Genomic DNA, 27500 nt, shown 5'->3' on the forward strand with positions numbered 1-27500 from the left:
AGTGTTGAACAGAGCTGGCCGTGGGTCTGTGATTAGTGTTGAACAGAGCTGGCCGTGGGTCTATGATTAGTGTTGAACAGAGCTGGCCGTGGGTCTATGATTAGCGTTTAGCACCGCTGGCCGTGGGTCTATGATTAGCGTTTAGCACCGCTGGCCGTGGGTCTATGATTAGCGTTTAGCACCGCTGGCCGTGGGTCTATGATTAGCGTTTAGCACCGCTGGCCGTGGGTCTATGATAAGCGTTTAGCACCGCTGGCCGTGGGTCTATGATTAGCGTTTAGCACCGCTGGCCGTGGGTCTATGATTAGCGTTTAGCACCGCTTGCCGTGGGTCTATGATTAGCGTTTAGCACCGCTGGCCGTGGGTCTATGATTAGCGTTTAGCACCGCTGGCCGTGGGTCTATGATTAGCGTTTAGCACCGCTGGCCGTGGGTGATATTCCTGTAGTCTCACTGGGTTTATGTCGTAATTGGTGTTGCGTGAGCGACTTTCTCGGAGCGTGCCACCTTGTTCCCTACGTAGTGCACTACTTTGGACCAGAGCCCTATCAGCCTGGGTCTGCTCAAACTAGTGCACTATATAGGGAAAATAGTACCATATGGCAGGTCTGTGAGAAGGGGTGATTACTATGGCAGGTCTGTGAGAAGGGGTGATAACTACCGATGGAGAATTGAAGTGAGGCCAGGGCAGCTGATTGCGTTGTCTGAAAATTTTACGGTTTGAGATCTTACACTAGGAGACATGACTCTTGTGTTCATGTGCATTTTGAAGGCGGGCACTCTCATTGTACAGAACTAAAAACGCTTTGTGTGTGTGTGTGTGTGTGTGTGTGTACGAGTCATTGTGTACGTGTGTCTGTGTATACCATGCTATGTGTCCATCTAAATCTTTAACAGTCACCAGGATTGAGCCCCTCTCCTAAATCTACCAACTGACTGTATGTTTCCAGACTGTAGAAGCGGTGCCTCCCAGACGCTGACGCCTCATTTTCTGCTTCCAGTATGGAGCTGACAGTCCAGAGAGGTTCTGATCCGGCTTCATCCTGATCCATTCCCTAGGAAGATTTCTCTCTTTCTACCACTGAAGAACCAAGCTTTTAATGTGTCCCAAATGACAACCGATTTCCTTTCCTTTTAAGTCTACAAACACGACTCCCTATTTAACAATGTAATTGTTCATTCATTTTAAAGTAATGTTTAATTTTCTTTCTTTTACTTTGGAATATATACAATGTTATACTGTTAGTCATTCATTTCAATTAAACCAATTTAAAGGAGACATACTGTAGGATTATATTTTACTTAGTTTTGGCTTCATTGGTGTAGGCTGCAGTATAAGAATGTTTATAAAGGTCTAATGCAGATATTTATTTTTTTATCTCAATATCAAATCATTTCTGGGTAACAATTAAGTTCCTTACTGTGATTGTTTTCAATTAAAAAGCTCAAAAAGAAACAAATAGCTTCTTAGCAAATAGCAATTTCTCAAGCAAGAATTTTGCTAGGACTGTGTGGGAGTGGGGTGAGCGGGGAGGGGAAAACTGAAAATTAACTGTTATTAGCTGTTAATTGCATGGTGATGTCACCACGGAAGGCCAAAACTCCATCCCACCAAAACAGGCTGAAATTCTAGGCAGTCTTTTGAAACAGCTCTTGAACTAAACGGGCATTATCATCATTTTTTATAATTTCACGGTATTATTCCAACCTCATAGTGTGGAAATATATATAAAACACAGGATAATCACATTTTTGACTGCATTGGGCCTTTAAGACTCGTAAAGATCTATTGCAGTACTGCTGTTTACATCACTGTTGTGTCTTAGCAGGTGTAGAGGTTACTACTGTAAGTGCTCTGTCTGTCTGTCTCTCTCTCTCTCTCCCTCTCTCTCTCTCTATCCCTCTCCCTTTCTCTCTCTCTCTCTCTCTCTCTCTCTCTCTCTCTCTCTCTCTATATATCCCTCTCCCTTTCTCTCTCTCTCTCCCCTCTCTCTCTCTCTATATATCCCTCTCCCTTTCTCTCTCTCTCTCTCTCTCTCTCTCTCTCTCTCTCTTTATATCCCTCTCCCTTTCTCTCTCTCTCTCTCTCTCTCTCTCTCTCTCTATATCCCTCCCTCTCCCTTTCTCTCTCTCTCTCTCTCTCTCTCTCTCTCTCTCTCTCTCTCTCTCTATATATATATATATTCCCTCTCCCTTTCTCTCTCTCTCTCTCTCTCTCTTTATATCCCTCTCCCTTTCTCTCTCTCTCTCCCTTTCTCTCTCTCTCTCCCTTTCTCTCTCTCTCTCCCTTTCTCTCTCTCTCTCCCTTTCTCTATCTCTCTCCCTTTCTCTCACTCTGACTATGTTTCTGTCTCTCTAGCTCTCTTTCTGTCCATTTGTCTGTCTGTGTCTGTCTCTTGCCAGTTGGGCTCCCGAGTGGCGCGGTGGTCTAAGGCACTGCATCTCAGTGCTAGAGGCGTCACTACAGACCCTGGTTCAATCCTGGGCTGTATCACAACCGGCCGTAATTGGGAGTTCCATAGGGCGGCGCACAGTTGTCACAGCGTCTTCTGGCTTAGGGTTTGGCCGGAGTAGGCCTTCATTGTAAATAAGAATTAGTTCTTGACTGACATGCCTAGTTAAATAAAGGTTAAAAAAAACTCTATTGCTCTCTCACCAATGTAGGCTGCAGCAGACATCACAGAGAACAGACCAGACCACAGACAGAGGACAGACCACACACAGACCACAGACAGACCACAGACAGATCACAGCACAGACCACAGACAGACCACACACAGACCACAGACAGATGACAGACCACACACAGACCACAGACAGACCACACACAGACAGATGACAGACCACACACAGACCACAGACAGACCACACACAGACAGATGACAGACCACACACAGACCACAGACAGACCACACACAGACAGATGACAGACCACACACAGACCACAGACATACCACAGACAGACCACAGACCCCAGACAGACCACAGACAGAGGACAGACCACAGACCACTCACAGACCACTGTGCCAGCCAGGCACCTTTCCACAAGCTGCTGAAGAACACAGGCCACCCACAGAAACACATTTCCCATTGCCATGCAAATGAGCTGAAAATCATTTTGTTGAGCAGAATAGAACACATCTGTTCCCCATTTATTCCGTATTCCATACGCATTATGCTCATGTGAAAAGCATCTGTACAGGACAGGAGGAGTGTGTATTTTACTAGGTGAATCATGCCCAGGACAATCTTTCAACAAGCGCATCACCGTGTGTTGTGTAGCTAGGATACAGTGCAGCTGCGCAAAAAAAGCCGCACCGTTTCTGTCACATCCCTGTCTGTCTTTCGGGACCGTTAAAATACCGGGCACGGGTAAACAATCAGGGGGAGTGACCGACCCTCTCATCCACTGATACCACTCTCAGCCAATGAGCAGAAGATGCCTGATCACTGTCAAATAACCGTTTTTTTACCATTGGCTTGGAGGTGGAACAGGACCGTAGAGAGCCACTCAAGCATCGCTCCGGGGGGACGGTCCCGTGCTTCAGCTGTAGTAATCAAGTCGAATGGAGCGCAGCGCGGTAGTGTACCTGCTACTTTCCTTCCACTATGAGCGCGTCTGTCTCGGTGGAGAAAACGCACCGCTCTTAATAATAAAGCCCGATATCTGCGGTACGGTTCTTCTCTCTCTGCACTTGGCTACAGTTTTACAGTTCTAAAAGGTGTTTCGACTCTCGTTTATCTAGGTGGATGAATGCCGGATTCTGCCAGCACAGTTTGTACTCAGCACAGTAACGTTTAATATCTATAGTTTCTTCATGGCGTCTCAACAGCAGTCAAGAATTCAGTCTTATCTGGAGAAAAATAAAATTGGACCGTTGTTTGAGGTAAGTGCTCAAATCATCTGAACTAATACATTTCACATGTGCATGACCTGTTTTGCTGCAAGACAGCAATTTATCAACGTTAATAGTCTATGCTATGGTTTCAATGTTGTAACTTAGATTGATCAAATAACACCCGGAAGAAGCGCTTACTATTCAATATAAAAACTAGTTTAGGCCTATACCTATGAAAAGTATAAGAGACTGTCTCTGCATTGAATTGTGAAATACAGAGAGCGCGCTGTCAGCACAAACCTTCCGTCCGATAGCAGGTCATCACACAGATTCGATCTGCCTGCAAGATGATCAAAGGAAACCTGTAAGTCCAGCTCTTGGACAACACTATACATTAGTGGTTGTCTTGTTCCCAGACTTCCCCCGGAGAGGTGTTTCTCAACGCAGAACACAGTGGGCAAGGCAATAGCCTATAATTGTGTGAAGTAGGCTACTAGGTAAAGGAATAAAACGCTCGGCTGGATAGTGAGGCTATACACTCACTGTGCTTTCGTCCTAGTGAAACAGATGTTTTTAATCATTGCATTTGTTGTGCTTTCATAGTCCAGTTTAAAGAAATGTGATTATTACAGAACGCTGGAGATAAACGCCGTTTAGCTGTAGAGTGTTGTAATGTCCTGTGCAGTGGCGGTTCTAGACCATTTCAACCTGGGGTGGGGGGCCAAGCTAGGGCCAGTTGTACTGTTAGAGGGGCCAGTTACATTAGACGTTATTGTTGTCATATCGTTTTCTTCACTGCATTAGCAGGCATTAGCAGGCAACAGACCATGTTCATAATCATCATCGTTGCCACTGTCTAATAACAGATGTAAAAAAAGAAAGATCATTTTTTGCTATGTAAAAATTATTTCATACTCCACATTTAGGGAGGCCACAAGGGGGTCCAAAATTGTTGTCACAGGGGCACTGGCCCCTCCTGGCCCCCTCTCAGAACCGCCCCTGGTCCTGTGTGTCTGTGTAGGGAGTTTTTCATAACCCTGACGTCGCCAGGTATTTTACTATAGTTAGTAAATTGGCTTCACTGCCATTAGGACATTTCATCGATAGCCTATCTGGGTTGAAACATGTAAGGAGCAGAGAAGGGCAGAATAAAGACAGAATTGCAGCAAGTCATCTACCTGGAGGGCTATTTGATTGAAGTGCATGGTAAACTGTCAGTTTCAATAGATTTTCTTGTGGTTTGTCACTGGTGTCTGTTTTGAATGTGCTTCTACACCTGCATTGCTTGCTGTTTGGGGTTTTAGGCTGGGTTTCTGTACAGCACTTTGAGACATCAGCTGATGTAAGAAGAGCTTTATGAATACATTTGATTTGATTCTATATCAGTATGACATAATGACAGTATATTGACTACCACAGTACACAGTGTGGTATGATCTCCCAGCTATGCACACCCACACACACACCCACCCACCCACCCACCCAAACACACACGCATAAACACACACACACACACACACACACCACCCAAACACACACGCATAAACACACACACACACACACACACACACACACACACACACACACACACACACACACACACACACACACACACACACACACACACACACACACACACACACACACACACACACACACACACACACACACACACACACACACACACACACACACACACACACACACACACACACACACACACACACACACACACAGTGCATGTTAAACAGCGCTAGTAACCTGAGCCAGCCCAGCAGCATGGACAGCTGCTCCCTGTTAGTGACTAGTGTAGTACTGCTAGTGACTAGTGACTAGTGTAGTACTGCTAGTGACTAGTGTAGTACTGCTCACTGCTAGTTACTAGTGTAGTACTGCTAGTGAGTAGTGTAGTACTGCACATTGCTAGTGACTAGTGTAGTACTGCTAGTGACTAGTGTAGTACTGCTAGTGACTAGTGTAGTACTGCTAGTGACTAGTGTAGTACTGCTAGTGACTAGTGTAGTACTGCTAGTGACTAGTGTAGTACTGCTCACTGCTAGTTACTAGTGTAGTACTGCTAGTGAGTAGTGTAGTACTGCACATTGCTAGTGACTAGTGTAGTACTGCTAGTGACTAGTGTAGTACTGCTAGTGACTAGTGTAGTACTGCTCACTGCTAATGACTAGTGTAGTACTGCTAGTGACTAGTGTAGTACTGCTAGTTACTAGTGTAGTACTGCAAGTGACTAGTGTAGTACTGCTAGTGACTAGTGTAGTACTGCTAGTGACTAGTGACTAGTATAATACTGCTAGTAACTAGTGTAGTACTGCTAGTGACTAGTGTAGTACTGCTAGTGACTAGTGTAGTACTGCTAGTGACTAGTGTTGTACTGCTCACTGCTAGTGACTAGTGTAGTACTGCACACTGCTAGTGACTAGTGTTGTACTGCTCACTGCTAGTGACTAGTGTAGTACTGCTAGTGACTAGTGTAGTACTGCTAGTGACTAGTGTAGTACTGCTAGTGACTAGTGTAGTACTGCTAGTGACTAGTGTAGTACTGCTAGTGACTAGTGTAGTACTGCTAGTGACTAGTGTAGTACTGCTAGTGACTAGTGTAGTACTGCTAGTGACTAGTGTAGTACTGCTAGTGACTAGTGTAGTACTGCACACTGCTAGTGGCTAGTGTAGTACTGCTAGTGACTAGTGTAGTACTGCTAGTGACTAGTGTAGTACTGCACACTGCTAGTGACTAGTGTAGTGTAGTACTGCTAGTGACTAGTGTAGTACTGCTAGTGACTAGTGTAGTACTGCTAGTGACTAGTGTAGTACTGCAAGTGACTAGTGTAGTACTGCTAGTGACTAGTGTAGTACTGCACACTGCTAGTGACTAGTGTAGTGTAGTACTGCTAGTGACTAGTGTAGTACTGCTAGTGACTAGTGTAGTACTGCTAGTGACTAGTGTAGTACTGCAAGTGACTAGTGTAGTACTGCTAGTGACTAGTGTAGTACTGCTAGTGACTAGTGTAGTACTGCACACTGCTAGTGGCTAGTGTAGTACTGCTAGTGACTAGTGTAGTACTGCTAGTGACTAGTGTAGTACTGCACACTGCTAGTGACTAGTGTAGTGTAGTACTGCTAGTGACTAGTGTAGTACTGCTAGTGACTAGTGTAGTACTGCTAGTGACTAGTGTAGTACTGCAAGTGACTAGTGTAGTACTGCTAGTGACTAGTGTAGTACTGCTCACTTACATCATATCTGACTGCTAGCATAAGGTCATCTCTCCCTTTATATATATATATCTGTCTCTCTCCCTCTCTCTCTCTCTGTCTCTCTCTCTCTCTCTCTCTCTCTCTCTCTCTCTTTCCCTCTCTCAGGACATTGCACTTTACTGTGCTCAGGGAAACCATATTATTTATTGTGACTTGTGTTTTTAGAAGGCACTTTCATGTTAAGGCCTGGTCGGTGTTTGTGTCTCTCTAAGATGTGATATAACCATCAATCACTCAAATGTATTTATAAAACCTTTTTTTTTTTTTTTTTTACATCAGCCAATGTTAAAAAGTGCTGTACAGAAACCTAGCCTACAACCCCAAACAGCAAGCAATGCAGATGCAGGAGCAACATTAAACCCCCAGGGTGTTTAGCCTTCCTCCTGAGAGGTCTTGGTCTCCAAGTGAACCTGGAAATGAGGTCATCCTGTATTTATTATGCATGTACAGTAGACAGTAAGCAACACCATGACAGATGGTCCCCAGCATCATCTCTCTCTCTCCCTTTCCCTCTCCCTCTCTCCCTTTCCCTCTCTCTCTCTCCCTTTTCCCTCTCCCTCTCTCCCTTTTCCCTCTCCCTCTCTATCTTTTCCCTCTCTCCCTCTCTATCTTTTCTCTCTCTCCCTTTCCCTCTCCCCTCTCTCCCTCTCCCTCTCGCTCTCGCTCTCCCTCTCTCCCTTTTCCCTCTCTCCCTTTCCTTTTCCCCTCTCCCCTCTCTCCCTTTTCCTTCTCTCCTTTTCCCTTCCCCTCTGCCTTCTCTCCTTTCCCTCTCCCTTTCCCTCTCTCCCTTTCCCTCTCTCCCTCTCCCTCTCTCCCTCTCCCTCTCTCCTCCCTTTTCCCTCTCTCCCTTTTCCCTCTCTCCCTTTCCCTCTCTCCCTCTCCCTTTCCCCTCTCTCCCTTTTCCCTCTCTCCCTTTCCCTCTCTCCCTCTCCCTCTCTCCCTTTCCCTCTCTCCCTCTCCCTTTTCCCTCTCTCCCTTTCCCTCTCTCCCTCTCCCTCTCTCCCTCTCCCTCTCTCTCTCCCTTTCCCTCGCTTCTCTCTCTCCCTCTCCCTTTCCCTCTCTCCCTCTCTCCCTCTCTCCCTCTCCCTTTCCCTCTCTCCCTTTCCCTCTCTCCCTCTCCCTCTCTCCTTTTCCCTCTCTCCCTCTCCCTCTCTCCCTCTCCATTTTCCCTCTCTGCCTTTCTCTCTCTCCCTCTCTCCCTTCCACTCTCCCTCTCTCCCTCTCCACCTTCCCTCTCCCTCTCTCCCTCTCTCCCTTCCCCTCTCCCTCTCCCTCTCTCCTTCCCCTTTCCCTCTCTCCCTTCCCTTCCCCTATCCCCCTCTCCCTCTCTCCTCCCCCTCTCCCTCTCTCCCTCTCCCTGAGTGTCAGTTTCAATATGTGTGTCATATTAGCCTTTAAACGTGTGATTAAAAATCACAATAGAAATATTGAAAAGTGTCGAGGTATATTTGTCGAAAGAATACGCTTCATTCTATAAATTATAACATTCACTACCCACTAGGCATTGAATGGACAATGAATTAACGTTGTTTCCATGTCATTTCAACAAAAGAAAATCAATTTGATGCCGTTGAATCAACGTGGAAAACTGATTGGATTTGCAAAAAGTCATCAACGTAATGGAAATTTCACCCAACTTTTAATTTAAGTCCAGTAGCATGGTGAAATGTTTTGTTGAATTCAGAGTAGTTAACAACTCAACCAAATGAAAAGCAAAACTAAACATGGAACTGACATCTGTGCCCAGTGGGTCTATGCTACGGCGTAACCGGCTGCCCTTTGGGAGAATAACATACCAGCATCTCCCAATCAAACAACTACTCTTTCCCAATTATTTAGTTTTCTCTAGAAAATGTGCCTTTTTCATTCTGATGTTCTACCCAGAGCTCTGTATCCCACCCACTAGATCTGTATCCCACCCACTAGATCTGTATCCCACCCACTAGATCTGTATCCCACCCACTAGATCTGTATCCCACCCACTAGATCTGTATCCCACCCACTAGCTCTGTATCCCACCCACTAGATCTGTATCCCACCCACTAGATCTGTATCCCACCCACTAGATCTGTATCCCACCCACTAGATCTGTATCCCACCCACTAGCTCTGTATCCCACCCACTAGATCTGTATCCCACCCACTACCTCTGTATCCCACCCACTAGATCTGTATCCCACCCACTAGATCTGTATCCCACCCACTAGCTCTGTATCCCACCCACTAGATCTGTATCCCACCCACTAGCTCTGTATCCCACCCACTAGCTCTGTATCCCACCCACTAGCTCTGTATCCCACCCACTAGCTCTGTATCCCACCCACTAGATCTGTATCCCACCCACTAGCTCTGTATCCCACCCACTAGCTCTGTATCCCACCCACTAGCTCTGTATCCCACCCACTAGATCTGTATCCCACCCACTAGATCTGTATCCCACCCACTAGATCTGTATCCCACCCACTAGATCTGTATCCCACCCACTAGATCTGTATCCCACCCACTAGATCTGTATCCCACCCACTAGATCTGTATCCCACCCACTAGATCTGTATCCCACCCACTAGCTCTGTATCCCACCCACTAGCTCTGTATCCCACCCACTAGATCTGTATCCCACCCACTAGATCTGTATCCCACCCACTAGCTCTGTATCCCACCCACTAGATCTGTATCCCACCCACTAGCTCTGTATCCCACCCACTAGATCTGTATCCCACCCACTAGATCTGTATCCCACCCACTAGATCTGTATCCCACCCACTAGCTCTGTATCCCACCCACTAGCTCTGTATCCCACCCACTAGATCTGTATCCCACCCACTAGCTCTGTATCCCACCCACTAGCTCTGTATCCCACCCACTAGCTCTGTATCCCACCCACTAGCTCTGTATCCCACCCACTAGCTCTGTATCCCACCCACTAGCTCTGTATCCCACCCACTAGCTCTGTATCCCACCCACTAGCTCTGTATCCCACCCACTAGCTCTGTATCCCACCCACTAGATCTGTATCCCACCCACTAGCTCTGTATCCCACCCACTAGATCTGTATCCCACCCACTAGCTCTGTATCCCACCCACTAGCTCTGTATCCCACCCACTAGCTCTGTATCCCACCCACTAGCTCTGTATCCCACCCACTAGCTCTGTATCCCACCCACTAGCTCTGTATCCCACCCACTAGATCTGTATCCCACCCACTAGCTCTGTATCCCACCCACTAGCTCTGTATCCCACCCACTAGCTCTGTATCCCACCCACTAGCTCTGTATCCCACCCACTAGCTCTGTATCCCACCCACTAGCTCTGTATCCCACCCACTAGCTCTGTATCCCACCCACTAGCTCTGTATCCCACCCACTAGCTCTGTATCCCACCCACTAGATCTGTATCCCACCCACTAGCTCTGTATCCCACCCACTAGCTCTGTATCCCACCCACTAGCTCTGTATCCCACCCACTAGCTCTGTATCCCACCCACTAGCTCTGTATCCCACCCACTAGATCTGTATCCCACCCACTAGCTCTGTATCCCACCCACTAGATCTGTATCCCACCCACTAGATCTGTATCCCACCCACTAGCTCTGTATCCCACCCACTAGATCTGTATCCCACCCACTAGATCTGTATCCCACCCACTAGCTCTGTATCCCACCCACTAGCTCTGTATCCCACCCACTAGATCTGTATCCCACCCACTAGATCTGTATCCCACCCACTAGCTCTGTATCCCACCCACTAGATCTGTATCCCACCCACTAGATCTGTATCCCACCCACTAGCTCTGTATCCCACCCACTAGATCTGTATCCCACCCACTAGATCTGTATCCCACCCACTAGCTCTGTATCCCACCCACTAGCTCTGTATCCCACCCACTAGATCTGTATCCCACCCACTAGCTCTGTATCCCACCCACTAGCTCTGTATCCCACCCACTAGCTCTGTATCCCACCCACTAGCTCTGTATCCCACCCACTAGCTCTGTATCCCACCCACTAGATCTGTATCCCACCCACTAGCTCTGTATCCCACCCACTAGATCTGTATCCCACCCACTAGATCTGTATCCCACCCACTAGCTCTGTATCCCACCCACTAGATCTGTATCCCACCCACTAGCTCTGTATCCCACCCACTAGCTCTGTATCCCACCCACTAGCTCTGTATCCCACCCACTAGATCTGTATCCCACCCACTAGCTCTGTATCCCACCCACTAGCTCTGTATCCCACCCACTAGATCTGTATCCCACCCACTAGCTCTGTATCCCACCCACTAGCTCTGTATCCCACCCACTAGATCTGTATCCCACCCACTAGCTCTGTATCCCACCCACTAGCTCTGTATCCCACCCACTAGCTCTGTATCCCACCCACTAGATCTGTATCCCACCCACTAGCTCTGTATCCCACCCACTAGCTCTGTATCCCACCCACTAGCTCTGTATCCCACCCACTATCTCTGTATCCCACCCACTAGATCTGTATCCCACCCACTAGATCTGTATCCCACCCACTAGATCTGTATCCCACCCACTAGCTCTGTATCCCACCCACTAGCTCTGTATCCCACCCACTAGCTCTGTATCCCACCCACTAGCTCTGTATCCCACCCACTAGCTCTGTATCCCACCCACTAGCTCTGTATCCCACCCACTAGATCTGTATCCCACCCACTAGCTCTGTATCCCACCCACTAGCTCTGTATCCCACCCACTAGATCTGTATCCCACCCACTAGCTCTGTATCCCACCCACTAGCTCTGTATCCCACCCACTAGCTCTGTATCCCACCCACTAGCTCTGTATCCCACCCACTAGATCTGTATCCCACCCACTAGCTCTGTATCCCACCCACTAGCTCTGTATCCCACCCACTAGCTCTGTATCCCACCCACTAGATCTGTATCCCACCCACTAGATTTGTATCCCACCCACTAGATCTGTATCCCACCCACTAGCTCTGTATCCCACCCACTAGCTCTGTATCCCACCCACTAGCTCTGTATCCCACCCACTAGATCTGTATCCCACCCACTAGATTTGTATCCCACCCACTAGATCTGTATCCCACCCACTAGCTCTGTATCCCACCCACTATCTCTGCATCCCACCCACTATCTCTGTATCCCACCCACTAGCTCTGTATCCCACCCACTAGCTCTGTATCCCACCCACTAGCTCTGTATCCCACCCACTAGCTCTGTATCCCACCCACTAGATCTGTATCCCACCCACTAGATTTGTATCCCACCCACTAGATCTGTATCCCACCCACTAGCTCTGTATCCCACCCACTATCTCTGCATCCCACCCACTATCTCTGTATCCCACCCACTAGCTCTGTATCCCACCCACTAGCTCTGTATCCCACCCACTAGCTCTGTATCCCACCCACTATCTCTGTATCCCACCCACTAGCTCTGTATCCCACCCACTAGCTCTGTATCCCACCCACTAGATCTGTATCCCACCCACTAGATTTGTATCCCACCCACTAGATCTGTATCCCACCCACTATCTCTGTATCCCACCCACTAGCTCTGTATCCCACCCACTAGCTCTGTATCCCACCCACTATCTCTGTATCCCACCCACTAGCTCTGTATCCCATCCACTATCTATGTATCCCACCCACTATCTCTATATCCCACCCACTAGCTCTGTATCCCACCCACTATCTCTGTATCCCATCCACTATCTTTGTATCCCACCCACTACCTCTGTATCCCACCCACTATCTCTGTATCCCACCCACTACCTCTGTATCCCACCCACTATCTCTGTATCCCACCCACTATCTCTGTATCCCACCCACTACCTCTGTATCCCATCCACTATCATCCACTATCAGATCATATATTAAGGTAATCCCAACAGGAAAAGAGCAGACTATATATTAAGGTAATCCCAGCAGGAAAAGAGCATATTATATATTAAAGTCATCTCAGCAGGAAAAGAGCAGACTATATATTAAGGTAATCCCAGCAGGAAAAGAGCAGATTATATATTAAAGTAATCCCATCAGGAAAAAAGCAGATTATATATTAAGGTAATCCCAGCAGGAAAAGAGCAGACTATATATTAAGGTAATCCCAGCAAGAAAAGAGCAGACTATATATTAAGGTAATCCCAGCAGGAAAAGAGCAGATTATATATTAAAGTAATCCCAGCAGGAAAAGAGCAGATTATATATTAAGGTAATCCCAGCAGGAAAAGAGCAGATTACATATTAAAGTAATCCCAGCAGGAAAAGAGCAGATTATATATTAAGGTAATCCCAGCAGGAAAAAATCTGATTATATATTAAGGTAATCTCAGCAGGAAAAAATCAGATTATATATTAAGGTAATCCCAGCAGGAAAAGAGCAGATTATATATTAAGGTAATCCCAGCAGGAAAAAATCTGATTATATATTAAAGTAATCCCAGCAGGAAAAGAGCAGACTATATATTAAGGTAATCCCAGCAGGAAAAGAGCAGACTATATATTAAGGTAATCTCAGCAGTCTAAGGTTCCATCCCAAATAGCACCCTATTCCCCATAAAGTGCACTACATTTGACCAGAGCTTTACTTGCTCCGAAACAGTATTAAGAAAGAGTTTCACAGCCGTATGTCAGTTAAGCCTTGTGTGGTGTTTGGGCCTGTGGGACCCATGTTCAATGTTTACTAAAAGAAAAATGATACAATTAATTACTTTTACAACCTGAGACACATTTTCTATGAAGAACATGTAAAATAACACATTTTCATACGTTGTATCGAAATAAATAAATAAAATACGGTATTTTCCCACATTATACCCCAGCCAGGTGCAAACTGGGGGAGGGACACAACAAATAAATAGATTTGCATGTGTGGCTCCTTACCACAATCAATCAGTATGGCAAAAATAATCTCTGCCCAGAGGGCCTTAGAAATATTTTTTTGCAGAGAGAGAAACTAGTGTGGAAGGAGCATCTTCCACTTTGGAAGATGAAGAATTTTCTGAATATGAGGATCATGTCTCTGTCAATTCGGAGTCTGACAGTGAGTTGGAAGAAGAGGATGAGATTGACCCTCAACCAGCCCCAGGCCCAGCCCGTCAGCAACTAGCCACAGGCCCAGCCCGTCAGCAACCAGCCCCAGGACCAGCCCGTCAGCAACCAGCCCCAGGCCCAGCCCGTCAGCAACCAGCCCCAGGCCCAGCCCGTCAGCAACCAGCCCCAGGCCCAGCCCGTCAGCAACCAGCCCCAGGACCAGCCCATCAGCAACCAGCCCCAGGACCAGCCCGTCAGCAACCAGCCCCAGGACCAGCCCGTCAGCAACCAGCCCCAGGACCAGCCCGTCAGCAACCAGCCCCAGGACCAGCCCGTCAGCAACCAGCCCCAGGACCAGCCCGTCAGCAGCCTGCCCCAGGACCAGCCCGTCAGCAGACAGCCCCAGGCCCAGCCCGTCAGCAACCAGCCCCAGGCCCAGCCCGTCAGCAACCAGCCCCAGGACCAGCCCATCAGCAACCAACTTATCAGCAGCCTACAGGAGGAGAAATATGGATGTCAAATTGTTTTGAAATTGATTGGTCTTCTTGCCCAAGGAATGAGCCACCCGGCATGGCTGCCGTGTGATGAGGATGCAACCAGGGCCGACGCGGATGGCGGTTACTCATGTGCAGGACAAAAAGTATTATTTTTAACTGTTCATCCCAGACACCATCCAGAAAATAATTTTGGACTGCACTAATTTGGAGGGAAGGCATGTTTTTGGAGAGAGATGGAAGGAGATGGACCTAACTCATTTACATGCATACTTTGGGGTTCTTATCCTTGCTGTTGCGCCTTCTTCACCACGCTGTCTGTGTGGGTGGACCATTTCAGTTTGTCCGTGATGTGTACGCCGAGGAACCTAAAACTTTCCACCTTCTCCACTACTGTCCCGTCGATGTGGATAGGTGGGTGCTCCCTCTGCTGTTTCCTGAAGTCCACAATCATCTCCTTTGTTTTGTTGACGTTGAGTGTGAGGTTATTTTCCTGACACCACACTCCGAGGGCCCTCGCCTCCTCCCTGTAGGCCGTCTCGACGTTGTTGGTAATCAAGCCTACCACTGTAGTGTTGTCTGCAAACTTGATGATTGAGTTGGAGGCGTGCATGGCCACGCAGTCATGGGTGAACAGGGAGTACAGGAGAGGGCTGAGAACGCACCCTTGTGGGGCCCCAGTGTTGACGATCAGCGGGGTGGAGATGTTGTTTCCTACCTTCACCACCTGGGAGTGGCCCGTCAGAAAGTCCAGGACCCAGTTGCACAGGGAGGGGTCGAGACCCAGGGTCTCGAGCTTAATGATGAGCTTGGAGGGTACTATGGTGTTAAATGCTGAGCTGTAATTGATGAACAGCATTGTTACATAGGTATTCCTCTTGTCCAGATGGGTTAGGGCAGTGTGCAGTGTGATTGCGATTGCGTCGTCTGTGGACCTATTGGGGCGGTAAGCAAATTGGAGTGGGTCTAGGGTGTCAGGCAGGGTGGAGGTGATATGATCCTTGACTAGTCTCTCATAGCACTTCATGATGACGGAAGTGAGTGCTATGGGGCAATAGTCGTTTAGAGCTGTTACCTTAGCTTTCTTGGGAACAGGAACAATGGTGGCTCTCTTGAAGCATGTTGGAACAGCAGACTGGGATAGGGATTGATTGAATATGTCCGTAAACACACCAGCCAGCTGGTCTGCACATGCTCTGAGGACGCGGCTAGGGATGTCGTCTGGGCCAGCAGCCTTGCAAGGGTTAACACTTTAAATGTTTTATTCATGTTGGCTGCGGTGAAGGAGAGCCGTGTCAAAGCGAGCAAAGAAGTTGTTTAGTTTGTCTGGGAGCAAGACATCGGTGTCCACAACGGGGCTGGTTTTCTTTTTGTAATCTGTGATTGACTGTAGAGCCTGCCACATAAATCTCGTGTCTGAGCCGTTGAATTGCGTCTCCACTTTGTCTCTATACTGACCCTTAGCTTGTTTGATTGCCTTGCGGAGGGAATAGCTACACTGTTTGTATTCGGTCATGTTTCCGGTCGCCTTGCCATGATTAAAAGCAGTGGTTTGCGCTTTCAGTTTTGTGTGAATGCTACCATCAATCCACGGTTTATGGTTAGGGAAGGTTTTAATAGTCACCGTGGGTACAACATCACTGATGCACTTGCTAATAAACTCGCTCACCGAATCAGCGTATACATCAATGTTGTTGTCCGATGCTATGCGGAACATATCCCAGTCCACGTGATCGAGCAATCTTGAAGCGTGGAATCAGATTGGTCGGACCAGTGTTGAACAGACCTGAGCACGGGTGTTTCCTGTTTTAGTTTCTGTCTATAGGCTAGGAGCAACAAAATGGAGTCGTGGTCAGATTTTCCGAAAGGAGTGCAAGGGAGGGCTTTGTATGCATCGCGGAAATTAGAGTAGCAATGATCCAGAATTTTGCCAGCCCGGGTCGCGCATTCAATATGCTTATAATATTTTGGGAGCCTTGTTTTCAGATTAGCCTTGTTAAAATCCCCAGCTAAAATAAATGCAACCTCAGGATATGTGGTTTCCAGTTTACATAGAGTCCAATGAAGTTCTTTCAGGGCCGTCGATGTGTCTGATTGGGGGGGATATACACGACTGTGATTATAATCGAAGAGAATTCTCTTGGTAGATCATTCGGTCAGCATTTGATTGTAAAGAATTCTAGGTCAGGTGAACAAAAGGACTTGAGTTCCTGTATGTTGTTATGATCACACCACGACTCGTTAATCATAAGGCATACACCCCCGCCCTTCTTCTTACCAGAGGGATGTTTGTTTCTGTCGGCGCGATGCGTGAAGAAACCAGGTGGCTGTACTGACTCTGATAACGTATCCCGAGTGAGCCATGTTTCCGTGAAACAAAGAATGTTACAATCTCTGATGTCTCTCTGGAAGGCAACCCTTGCTCGAATTTCGTCACCTTGTTGTCAAGAAACTGGACATTGGCGAGTATTATACTCGGGAGCGGTCAGCGATGTGCCTGTCTACGGAGCCTGACCAGAAGATCGCTCTGTCTACCCCTTTTGCGGCGCCGTTGTTTTGGGTCGCCGGCTGGGATCCGATCCATTGTCCTGGGTGGTGGACCAAACAGAGGATCCGCTTCGGGAAAGTTGTATTCCTGGTCGTAATGTTGGTATGTTGACGTTGCTCTTATATCCAATAGTTCCTCCCGGCTGTATGTAATAAGACTTAAGATTTCCTGGGGTAACAATGTAAGAAATAACACATTAAAAAAACAAAATACTGCATAGTTTCCTAAGAACTCGAAGCGAGGCGTCCATATCTGTCGGCACCAAATCTCCCTCCCGCTTCGATAACCGAAACACCAGACCAGCTCGGAGGCAGAGAGACAAGCTAGCTGTAATCAGTTCAGTATGGGAGAAGTGGGTGGACCGCCTTTCCCTGTTTTACAAACCTGGGCCCAATGTTACTGTTGATGAGCAGCTTATGCCAGTACATACCGTCTAAACCCGCAAAATATGGAATAAGATCTGGGCTGCCTGTGATGCTGCTTCATCATATGTATGGAACTTGCAAGTTTATGTTTGAACTGAGGGATTGTCAGGAATATGTAGTACAGTATAGAGCAATGGAGGCTGGTAGGAGGAGCTATAGGAGGACAGGCTCATTGTAATGGCTGGAATTGTAGGGACCGACGCTGGAGTAGAGAAGCAGGTACGGGGAGTCAAACATTTAATCAGAAACAGACATGAAACAAGACAGGAACAGCGTCAGCACACGGGTATACAAGGACATATGACAATCAATGCTGAAGCAGGGAAAGAAGCGGCGGGAACAGACAGATTTGGCGGTGGTAATGAAAGAGGTGATTGAGTCCAAGTGAGTCCAATAATCGCTGATGCGCGTGACGAGGTTAGCGGGTGTGCGTAATGATGGTGGCAGGAGTGCGTAACGCTTGGGAGCCTGGCGCCTTCGAGCTCCAGGGCTGGGAGAGCGGGAATCAAGCGTGACAGGAATGAAATAAATGGAACGGTATGAAACACATCAAATGTATGGAAACCACATTACAATAAGCCGGTCCTCCTATCCCACCAGCCTCCTCTGAAATAGAGGCAACTGAAAGGTCTGTACTATATAAAAACCACAGAATGTTGCCAGTTCTTCAGAGAAGTATGCTTTTGCCTGTTAGTTTCACTGGTGCAGTTCTCTTAATGAGAAACTGTATATGTTTCAGAGGATAGGAATTAGATAGGAGCTTTAGAACTTGTCCCAAATGTACTATTCCCTTTTTATAAGTGCACTACTTTTGACCAAGACCCAAATAGGGAATAGGGTGCCATTTGGGATACAGTCCTTAGTTATATTCAGTTCTTCCCAGGAGGAAACTACTCCTTAATTAATGTGTTGGTCAGGGAAAGTCTTATCAGCCGAAGGACATATGGGGAAAATGCTAATGTATAGACGACAGAAAACAATCTTTGGCAAAAAAATAAAAATAAATGCTTAATTATCTAGCAAGAATGAAAGTTGTTCTTCTGTTCAATGTGTACATTGAACTAGCTAAACAACAATATGTGTAGACTGTTCATGCGTCCCAATTTGCACCCTACTCCCTGTAGTGGACTACATTTAAACAGAGCCCTGTCAGGGGCCATTTGGCACACAAATCATTGGTTTTCACAGACATTTCGTTTCGTTCATTTTAGATGATGTAGTGTTGAGATGAATTACAGTAGATTCTACAGCATGACCAGCTAATGGGCGTCTTCAACCTCTCCCCGGTCCCAGTCTGTAATACCTACATGTTTCAAGCAGACCCACCATAGTCCCTGTGCCCTAAGAACGCCAAGGTAACCTGTCTAAATGACTGGCGCCCCCATCTCACATCTGTAGCCATGAAATGCTTTGAAAGGCTGGTCATGGGCTCACATCAACACCATCATCCCAGACACTCTAGACCCACTTCAAATTCGCATACCGCCCCAACAGATCCACAGATTATACAATCTCTATTGCAATCATCCACACTGCCCTCTCCCTCTCCCACCTGGACAAGAGGAACACCCAACTCCAGTCCCCCAGTACCCCCAACAGCCCAACTCCAGTCCCCCAGTACCCCAACAGCCCAACTCCAGTCCCCCAGTACCCCAACAGCTCAACTCCAGTCCCCTGGTACCCCCAATAGCCCAACTCCAGTCCCCCAGTACCCCAACAGCCCAACTCCAGTCCCCCGGTACCCCCAACAGCCCAACTCCCCCAGTACCCCAACAGCCCAACTCCAGTCCCCCAGTACCCCAACAGCCCAACTCCAGTCCCCCAGTACACCCAGCAGCTCAACTCCAGTCCCCCAGTACACCCAACAGCCCAACTCCAGTCCTCCAGTACCCCCAACAGCCCAACTCCAGTCCTCCAGTACCCCCAACAGCCCAACTCCAGTCCCCCCAACAGCCCAACTCCAGTCATCCAGTACACCCAACAGCCCAACTCCAGTCCCCCAGTACCCCAACAGCCCAACTCCAGTCCTCCAGTACCCCCAACAGCCCAACTCCAGTCCCCCCAACAGCCCAACTCCAGTCCCCTAGTACACCCAACAGCCCAACTCCAGTCCCCCAGTATATCCAGCAGCCCAACTCCAGTCCTCCAGTACCCCCAACAGCCCAACTCCAGTCCTCCAGTACCCCCAACAGCCCAACTCCAGTCCCCCCAACAGCCCAACTCCAGTCATCCAGTACACCCAACAGCCCAACTCCAGTCCCCCAGTACCCCAACAGCCCAACTCCAGTCCTCCAGTACCCCCAACAGCCCAACTCCAGTCCCCCCAACAGCCCAACTCCAGTCCCCTAGTACACCCAACAGCCCAACTCCAGTCCCCCAGTATATCCAGCAGCCCAACTCCAGTCCTCCAGTACCCCCAACTGCCCAACTCCAGTCCCCCAGTATATCCAGCAGCCCAACTCCAGTCCCCCGGTACCCCCAACTGCCCAACTCCAGTCCCCCAGTACCCCCAACAGCCCAACTCCAGCCCTCCAGTACCCCAACAGCCCAACTCCAGTCCTCTAGTACCCCCAACAGCCCAACTCCAGTCCTCCAGTACCCCCAACAGCCCAACTCCAGTCCTCCAGTACCCCCAACAGCCCAACTCCAGTCCTCCAGTACCCCCAACAGCCCAACTCCAGTCCCCCCAACAGCCCAACTCCAGTCCCCCAGTACACCCAGCAGCTCAACTCCAGTCTCCCAGTACACCCAACAGCCCAACTCCAGTCCTCCAGTACCCCCAACAGCCCAACTCCAGTCCTCCAGTACCCCCAACTGCCCAACTCCAGTCCCCCAGTACATCCAACAGCCCAACTCCAGTCCCCCAGTACCCCCAACTGCCCAACTCCAGTCCCCCAGTACCCCAACAGCCCAACTCCAGTCCCCCAGTACCCCAACAGCCCAACTCCAGTCCTCTAGTACCCCCAACAGCCCAACTCCAGTCCTCCAGTACCCCCAACAGCCCATCTCCAGTCCTCCAGTACCCCCAACAGCCCAACTCCAGTCCTCCAGTACCCCCAACAGCCCATCTCCAGTCCTCCAGTACCCCCCAACAGCCCAACTCCAGTCCTCCAGTACCCCCAACAGCTCATCGCCAGTCCGCGTTGGGGGAACTGGAGGAGGGAACCACTGCCCTACATAGCGCACTACTAGTACACTACTAGCGAGTGAGAGTGAGTGAGTGAGAGTGAGTGAGAGTGAGAGCGATATCTGCATTAGGTATCTCTCACAGACCAGACAGACAACCGTGATCTGCATTAGGTCTCTAACAGAATCCGTGGAGTGACAAATTGAATGCTGCGGAGACACACGAAGATGTCAATAAAATCCATCTGATGGAGAATGATTGCATTCCCACTGGTCGTAATTGATCATGACTACACAACAGCCGAATTGAAGCTGTAACCCATTTCATTTATGGGTCAGGTTGTCTCTGAAGAGCACTGTCTGAATTCATGAGAGAGACAGGGATGAAATGAGACAAGATAGCGAGAAGATCCTATATCTAACAGCAGATCCTATATCTAACAGTAGATCCCATATCTAACATCATATCCTATATCTAACAGCAGATCCTATATCTAACAGTAGATACCATATCTAACAACAGATCCTATATCTAACAGCAGATCCTATATCTAACAGTAGATCCTATATCTAACAACAGATCCTATATCTAACAGCAGATCCTATATCTAACAGTAGATCCCATATCTAACAACAGATCCTATATCTAACAGCAGATACTATATCTAACAGCAGATCCCATATCTAACAACAGATCCTATATCTAACAGCAGATCCTATATCTAACAGCAGATCCTGTATCTAACAGCAGATCCTCCTATATCTAACAGCAGATCCTATATCTAACAGCAGATCCCATATCTAACAGCAGATCCTATATCTAACAGCAGATCCTATATCTAACAGCAGATCCTATATCTAACAGCAGATCCTATATCTAACAGCAGATCCTATATCTGAAAACAGATCCTATATCTAACAGCAGATCCTATATCTAACAGCAGATCCTATATCTAACAGCAGATCCTATATCTAAAAACAGATCCTATATCTAACAGCAGATCCTATATCTAACAGCAGATCCTATATCTAACAGCAGATCCTATATCTAACAGCAGATCCTATATCTAACAACAGATCCTATATCTAACAACAGATCCTTCCTATATCTAACAGCAGATCCTATATCTAACAGCAGATCCTATATCTAACAGTAGATCCTATATCTAACAGCAGATCCTATATCTAACAGCAGATCCTATATCTAACAGCAGATCCTATATCTAACAGCAGATTCTATATCTAACAACAGATCCTATATCTAACAACAGATCCTTCCTATATCTAACAGCAGATCCTATATCTAACAGCAGATCCTATATCTAACAGCAGATCCTATATCTAACAGCAGATCCTTTATCTAACAGCAGATCCAATATCTAACAACAGATCCTTCCTATATCTAACAGCAGATCCTATATCTAACAGCAGATCCTATATCTAACAGCAGATCCTATATCTAACAACAGATCCTATATCTAACAGCAGATCCAATATCTAATAGCACACAGTAGTCTACACACACACGCAAATGCAGCAGCACACACAGACACATCAGCACAAGCGTATGCACACACACACACACACACACACACACACACACACACACACACACACACACACACACACACACACACACACACACACACTCGCTCTGTTTCTCTTGTCAGACAAGCCTCGTCCGTGAGGTGACTGTCTCCATATCAAATCAAACCTTAATAAGATCTTTAAAGGTCAACTGCCCCTTAGAACCAACTTCTCTGGTCGATATGATTCAGAAACATAGGATACGATCACTTAAAGTCAGTCTCGTCCAAAACTGAGTTTTGGAAGTGAGTTTGTCACGACTTACAGGAGGGTTGGGTATGGATTAAGATCACTTTCCCAGTGCCCACTATCGAGAGTAGCAGCTGTGTTGACTGCATTCTATCAGCTGTGTTGACTGCTCTCTTTCAGCTGTGTTGACTGCTCTCTTTCAGCTGTGTTGACTGCTCTCTTTCAGCTGTGTTGACTGCTCTCTATCAGCTGCGTTGACTGCTCTCTATCAGCTGTGTTGACTGCTCTCTATCAGCTGTGTTGACTGCTCTCTATCAGCTGTGTTGACTGCTCTCTATCAGCTGTGTTGACTGCTCTTTATTAGCTGTGTTGACTGCTCTCTATCAGCTGTGTTGACTGCTCTCTTTCAGCTGTGTTGACTGCTCTCTATCAGCTGTGTTGACTGCTCTCTATCAGCTGTGTTGACTGCTCTCTATCAGCTGTGTTGACTGCTCTCTATCAGCTGTGTTGACTGCTCTCTGTCAGCTGTGTTGACTGCTCTCTATCAGCTGTGTTGACTGCTCTCTGTCAGCTGTGTTGACTGCTCTCTGTCAGCTGTGTTCTCTATCAGATGTGTTGACTGCTCTTTATTAGCTCTGTGCTGAATCCAATCAGAGCAACCAGAAGCTCCCGTCCATTACACAACGCCAGAGACGTGTTAACATACGACAACACGTCACCAATGTTGAAATAACCAATAACCAACCCCTAAGCCCTTTATGGAGTGGCCACTTGCTGATGTGTTTGATAGTGTCAATCACTCCATTCTGACACTTGAATTGAGATGATCTGAGAGCACCTGGTTCACAACTGCAACTTGTCAATATTCTAAAACTCATTCCCCAGCATCTTCTACCCCCCACGCTTCCTATTCTGTCTGTCTGTCTGTCTGTCTGTCTGTCTGTCTGTCTGTCTGTCTGTCTGTCTGTCTGTCTGTCTGTCTGTCTGTCTGTCTGTCTGTCTCTGTCTCTGTCTCTGTCTCTGTCTCTGTCTCTCTCTCTCTCTCTCCGTCAATTCAATTCGCTTTATTGGCATGACGTAACAATATACATATTGCCAAAGCTTATTTTGGATATTTACAATATAAAAATAAATAAAAAATGAGAATCAAATATTGTCAACGGGACAACAGTAGCAACAATAACCAAGGGTCAAAATAACCATATATTCAACAATAACAATAAGCATACAGTAGAGGACATGTGCAGGTTTATTGGTCTGTCAGACACTGTCCATCAACTTATGGCAGGCAGCAATGTAGTGCGCTGCCAACCCACAGCTCTCTGCGTCCTCCCCCAACAGGACGGGTAGCCTATCCTCATCAGAGAGGTCTTTGAAACCTTGAATAAGGGTTTCAAATTTGGGGAAATTACACTCTCTAATTGTTTTATATTTTTGACATTTTGTCAGGAAATGCAGCTCCGTCTCAGGTTCTGCTGTTGTGCAGTGGCTGCACAGCCTTTCCTCTACAGGGAGCCAGGTTTTCCTGTGTCTACCCTTCTCAATAGCAAGGCTGTGCTCACTGAGCCTGTACTTTGTCAAGGTTTTTCTAAGGTTTTGATCAGTAACCATGGTCAAATATTTAGCCATAGTGTACTGTCGATTTAGGGCCAGATAGAACTGCATTTTGCTTTGTGTTTGTGCTTGTGTTTCCCAATAAGCAATGTAGTTTTGTTTTAACTGTGTTGTAATTTGGTTTATTCTGATTGATTGGATGTTCTGGTCCTGAGGTTTCAGTGTGTTAGTAGAACAGGTTTGTGAACTCAGCCCCAGGACCAGCTGGATGAGGGGACTCTTTTCTTTGCTCAGCTCTTGGCATTGCAGGGCTTGGTAATGATATGAGAGGGGGTCACTGTATTTTAGATGTTTCCAAAACTTAATTGCTCTTTTTTGAGTTTTTATTATTAGTGGATATTGGCCTAATTCTGCCCTGCATGCATTGTTTGTAGTTTTCCTCTGGACACGTAGGAGAATCTTACAGAACTCTGCATGTAGGGTTTCAATGGGGTGTTTGTCCCATTTGATTAAATCTTGTTTTGCAAGTGGACCCCAAACCTCACTGCCATAAAGTGCAATTGGTTCAATGACACATTCCATTAGTTTTAGCCAAATTTTAATAGGTATTTCAATTTGAATTTGCTTTTTAATGGCGTAGAATGCCCTGCGTGCTTTCTCTCTCAGTTCATTCACTGCCTCATTAAAGTGTCCAGTTGAGCTTATTTTTAAACCTAAGTAATTGTAGTGTGTGCAGTACTCTATATATTTTGTACCAATTGAGAACTTTGGTCTAATTCCCTGAGATCTGGATCTTCTCTGGAAAATCATTATTTTAGTCTTTTTGGGGTTTACTGCCAGGGCCCAGGTCTGGCAGTACTGCTCTAGCAGGTCCAGGCTCTGCTGTAGGCCATGTGCTGTGGGTGACATCAGGCATAGGTCATCTGCGAAGAGTAGGCATTTAACTTCTGAATTGTGGAGTCTAACACCAGGGGCTGAGGATTTTTCTAGAATAGTGGCCAATTCGTTAATGTAAATATTGAATAGTGCAGGGCTCAGATTGCAACCCTGTCTCTCTCTGTCTCTCTGTGTCTGTCTCTCTCTTTCTCTCTGTCTCTCTCTCTCTCTCTCTCTCTCTCTCTCTCTCTGTCTCTCTCTCTCTCTCTCTCTCTCTCTGTCTCTCTCTGTCTCTCTCTCTCTCTCTCTCTCTCTCTCCCTCTCTCTCTCATCTCTCTCTCTCTCTGTCTCTCTCTCTCTCTCTCTCTCTCTCTCTCTCATCTCTCTCTCCCCTGGTCTCTCTCTCCCCTGGTCTCTCTCTCTCTCATCTCTCTCTCCCCTGGTCTCTCTCTCTCTCATCTCTCTCTCCCCTGGTCTCTCTCTCATCTCTCTCTCTGTCTCTCTCTGTCTCTCTCTCTGTCTCTCTCTCTCTCTCTCATCTCTCATCTCTCTCTCCCCTGGTCTCTCTCTCTCTCATCTCTCTCTCCCCTGGTCTCTCTCTATCCTCCCAGAGCGGTGGATGGCAGGCCTAAAGCTGTGTGTTCAGACAGTCATTTCTCTAGTAATGGCTAGTGCTGGGGGCTGGGATTAACCAAACACTGTCTCATACTTATTAACTAATTCAGACACACACACGGTTACTGGTATTAACCCAACACAGTTATATAAGCATTTAACTCATTCAGACCTTCTGTTATCTCATTAAATGCTTCCTGGCTGTCAATAAAACTATTAAAAAACATCTGTGTATTGTTTATTGCTTTTCCAGCCTGATGGCTGTGTTCTCTCTCTATGCTCCCCCAGCTTTCCTCTCTTCCATAGCATCTCCCCTTCTCTTCTCCTGCTGATTCAGACAGACTCCTCTCCTCCATCCTCCACCAGAACAGAGACATTCATCACTCGTTCATTCTTCTTCTTCTCCTCCACATCCCTTGTTCCTTGTCCCCTGTTCCATGTTCCCTGTTCCCTGTCTGCTGTTCCATGTCCCCTGTTCCTTGTTCCATGTCCCCTGTTCCCTGTCCGCTGTTCCATGTCCCCTGTTCCCTGTCCGCTGTTCCATGTCCCCTGTTCCTTGTTCCATGTCCCCTGTTCCCTGTCCCCTGTTCCCTGTTCCCTGTTCCCTGTTCCATGTCCCCTGTTCCCTGTTCCCAGTCCACTGTTCCATGTCCCCTGTTCCCTGTTCCCTGTTCCTTGTTCCATGTCCCCTGTTCCATGTCCCCTGTTCCCTGTTCCCTGTCCGCTGTTCCATGTGCCCTGTTCCTTGTTCCATGTCCCCTGTTCCATGTCCCCTGTCCCCTGAACCTTCAATCTCTTCTATTATTAAAGCTACTTTAGTGCGACAGCAACATTTAGCAACAACGACACGGTCTTGGTGAGGAGAATGAACGAGTGATGAGAGAAAGAGAGAGGGGGTGATTGTCCCTTTAGGAGTCTTTGAGAGCTGGTCCCCCTCTCTCTCAGCTTTTCTGTTAGTGGCACCAGACTTCTAGAGCTATCGGTCACACACTGTCCTTTACTATGTATAACACACACATCACCATTGTTACTATGTTTAACACACACATCACCATGGTTACTATGTTTAACACACACATCACCATGGTTACTATGTTTAACACACACATCACCATGGTTATTATGTTTAACACACACATCACCAAGGTTACTATGTTTAACACACACATCACCATGGTTACTATGTTTAACACACATCACCATGGTTACTATGTTTAACACACACATCACCATGGTTACTATGTTTAACACACATCACCATGGTTACTATGTTTAACACACACATCACCATGGTTACTATGTTTAACACACACATCACCATGGTTACCATGTTTAACACGCATCATGTAACGCTCGTCGTAAGGAGTAGACCAAGGTGCTCAGGATAAATATTTATTATACTCTGAACACTAGACAAAACAATAAACAAAGGAAACACGAACGTCACGTTCTGTAGGCTTCACTGAGCAATACAAAAACAAGATCCCACAAACCCCTACTTAAGTATGATCTCCAATTAGAGACAACGAGGACCAGCTGCCTCTAATTGGAGATCATCCCAAAGAAACCCGCATAGAAATACCCAAACTAGAACCTAACAACATAGACATAGAAAACATAGAATAAACCCCCCTGTCACGCCCTGACCTACTCTACCATAGAAAATAACAGCTCACCATGGTCAGGACTTGACACATCACCATGGTTACTATGTTTAACACACATCACCATGGTTACTATGTTTAACACACATCACCATGGTTACTATGTTTAACACACACATCACCATGGTTACTATGTTTAACACACACATCACCATGGTTACTATGTTTAACACACACATTGCCATGGTTACTATGTTTAACATACAGATACATACACCATTTGAACTGAAACATGTCGTAGGTTATCATTCACCATCTGTACGTGGTTTCCATGAAGTCCTCCATTGT

At 47.0% G+C, this 27500-nt stretch overlaps 1 pseudogene; it reads left to right on the forward strand.

Annotated features, from left to right (window-relative positions):
• Positions 1 to 3324: 3324 nt before the first annotated feature.
• Positions 3325 to 27500, forward strand: part of LOC106579704 (uncharacterized protein C8orf34 homolog) — a 168437-nt pseudogene continuing 144261 nt past the window's right edge.

Source organism: Salmo salar, chromosome ssa19 (assembly GCF_905237065.1).
Source record: "Salmo salar chromosome ssa19, Ssal_v3.1, whole genome shotgun sequence".
Lineage (NCBI taxonomy): Eukaryota > Metazoa > Chordata > Actinopteri > Salmoniformes > Salmonidae > Salmo > Salmo salar.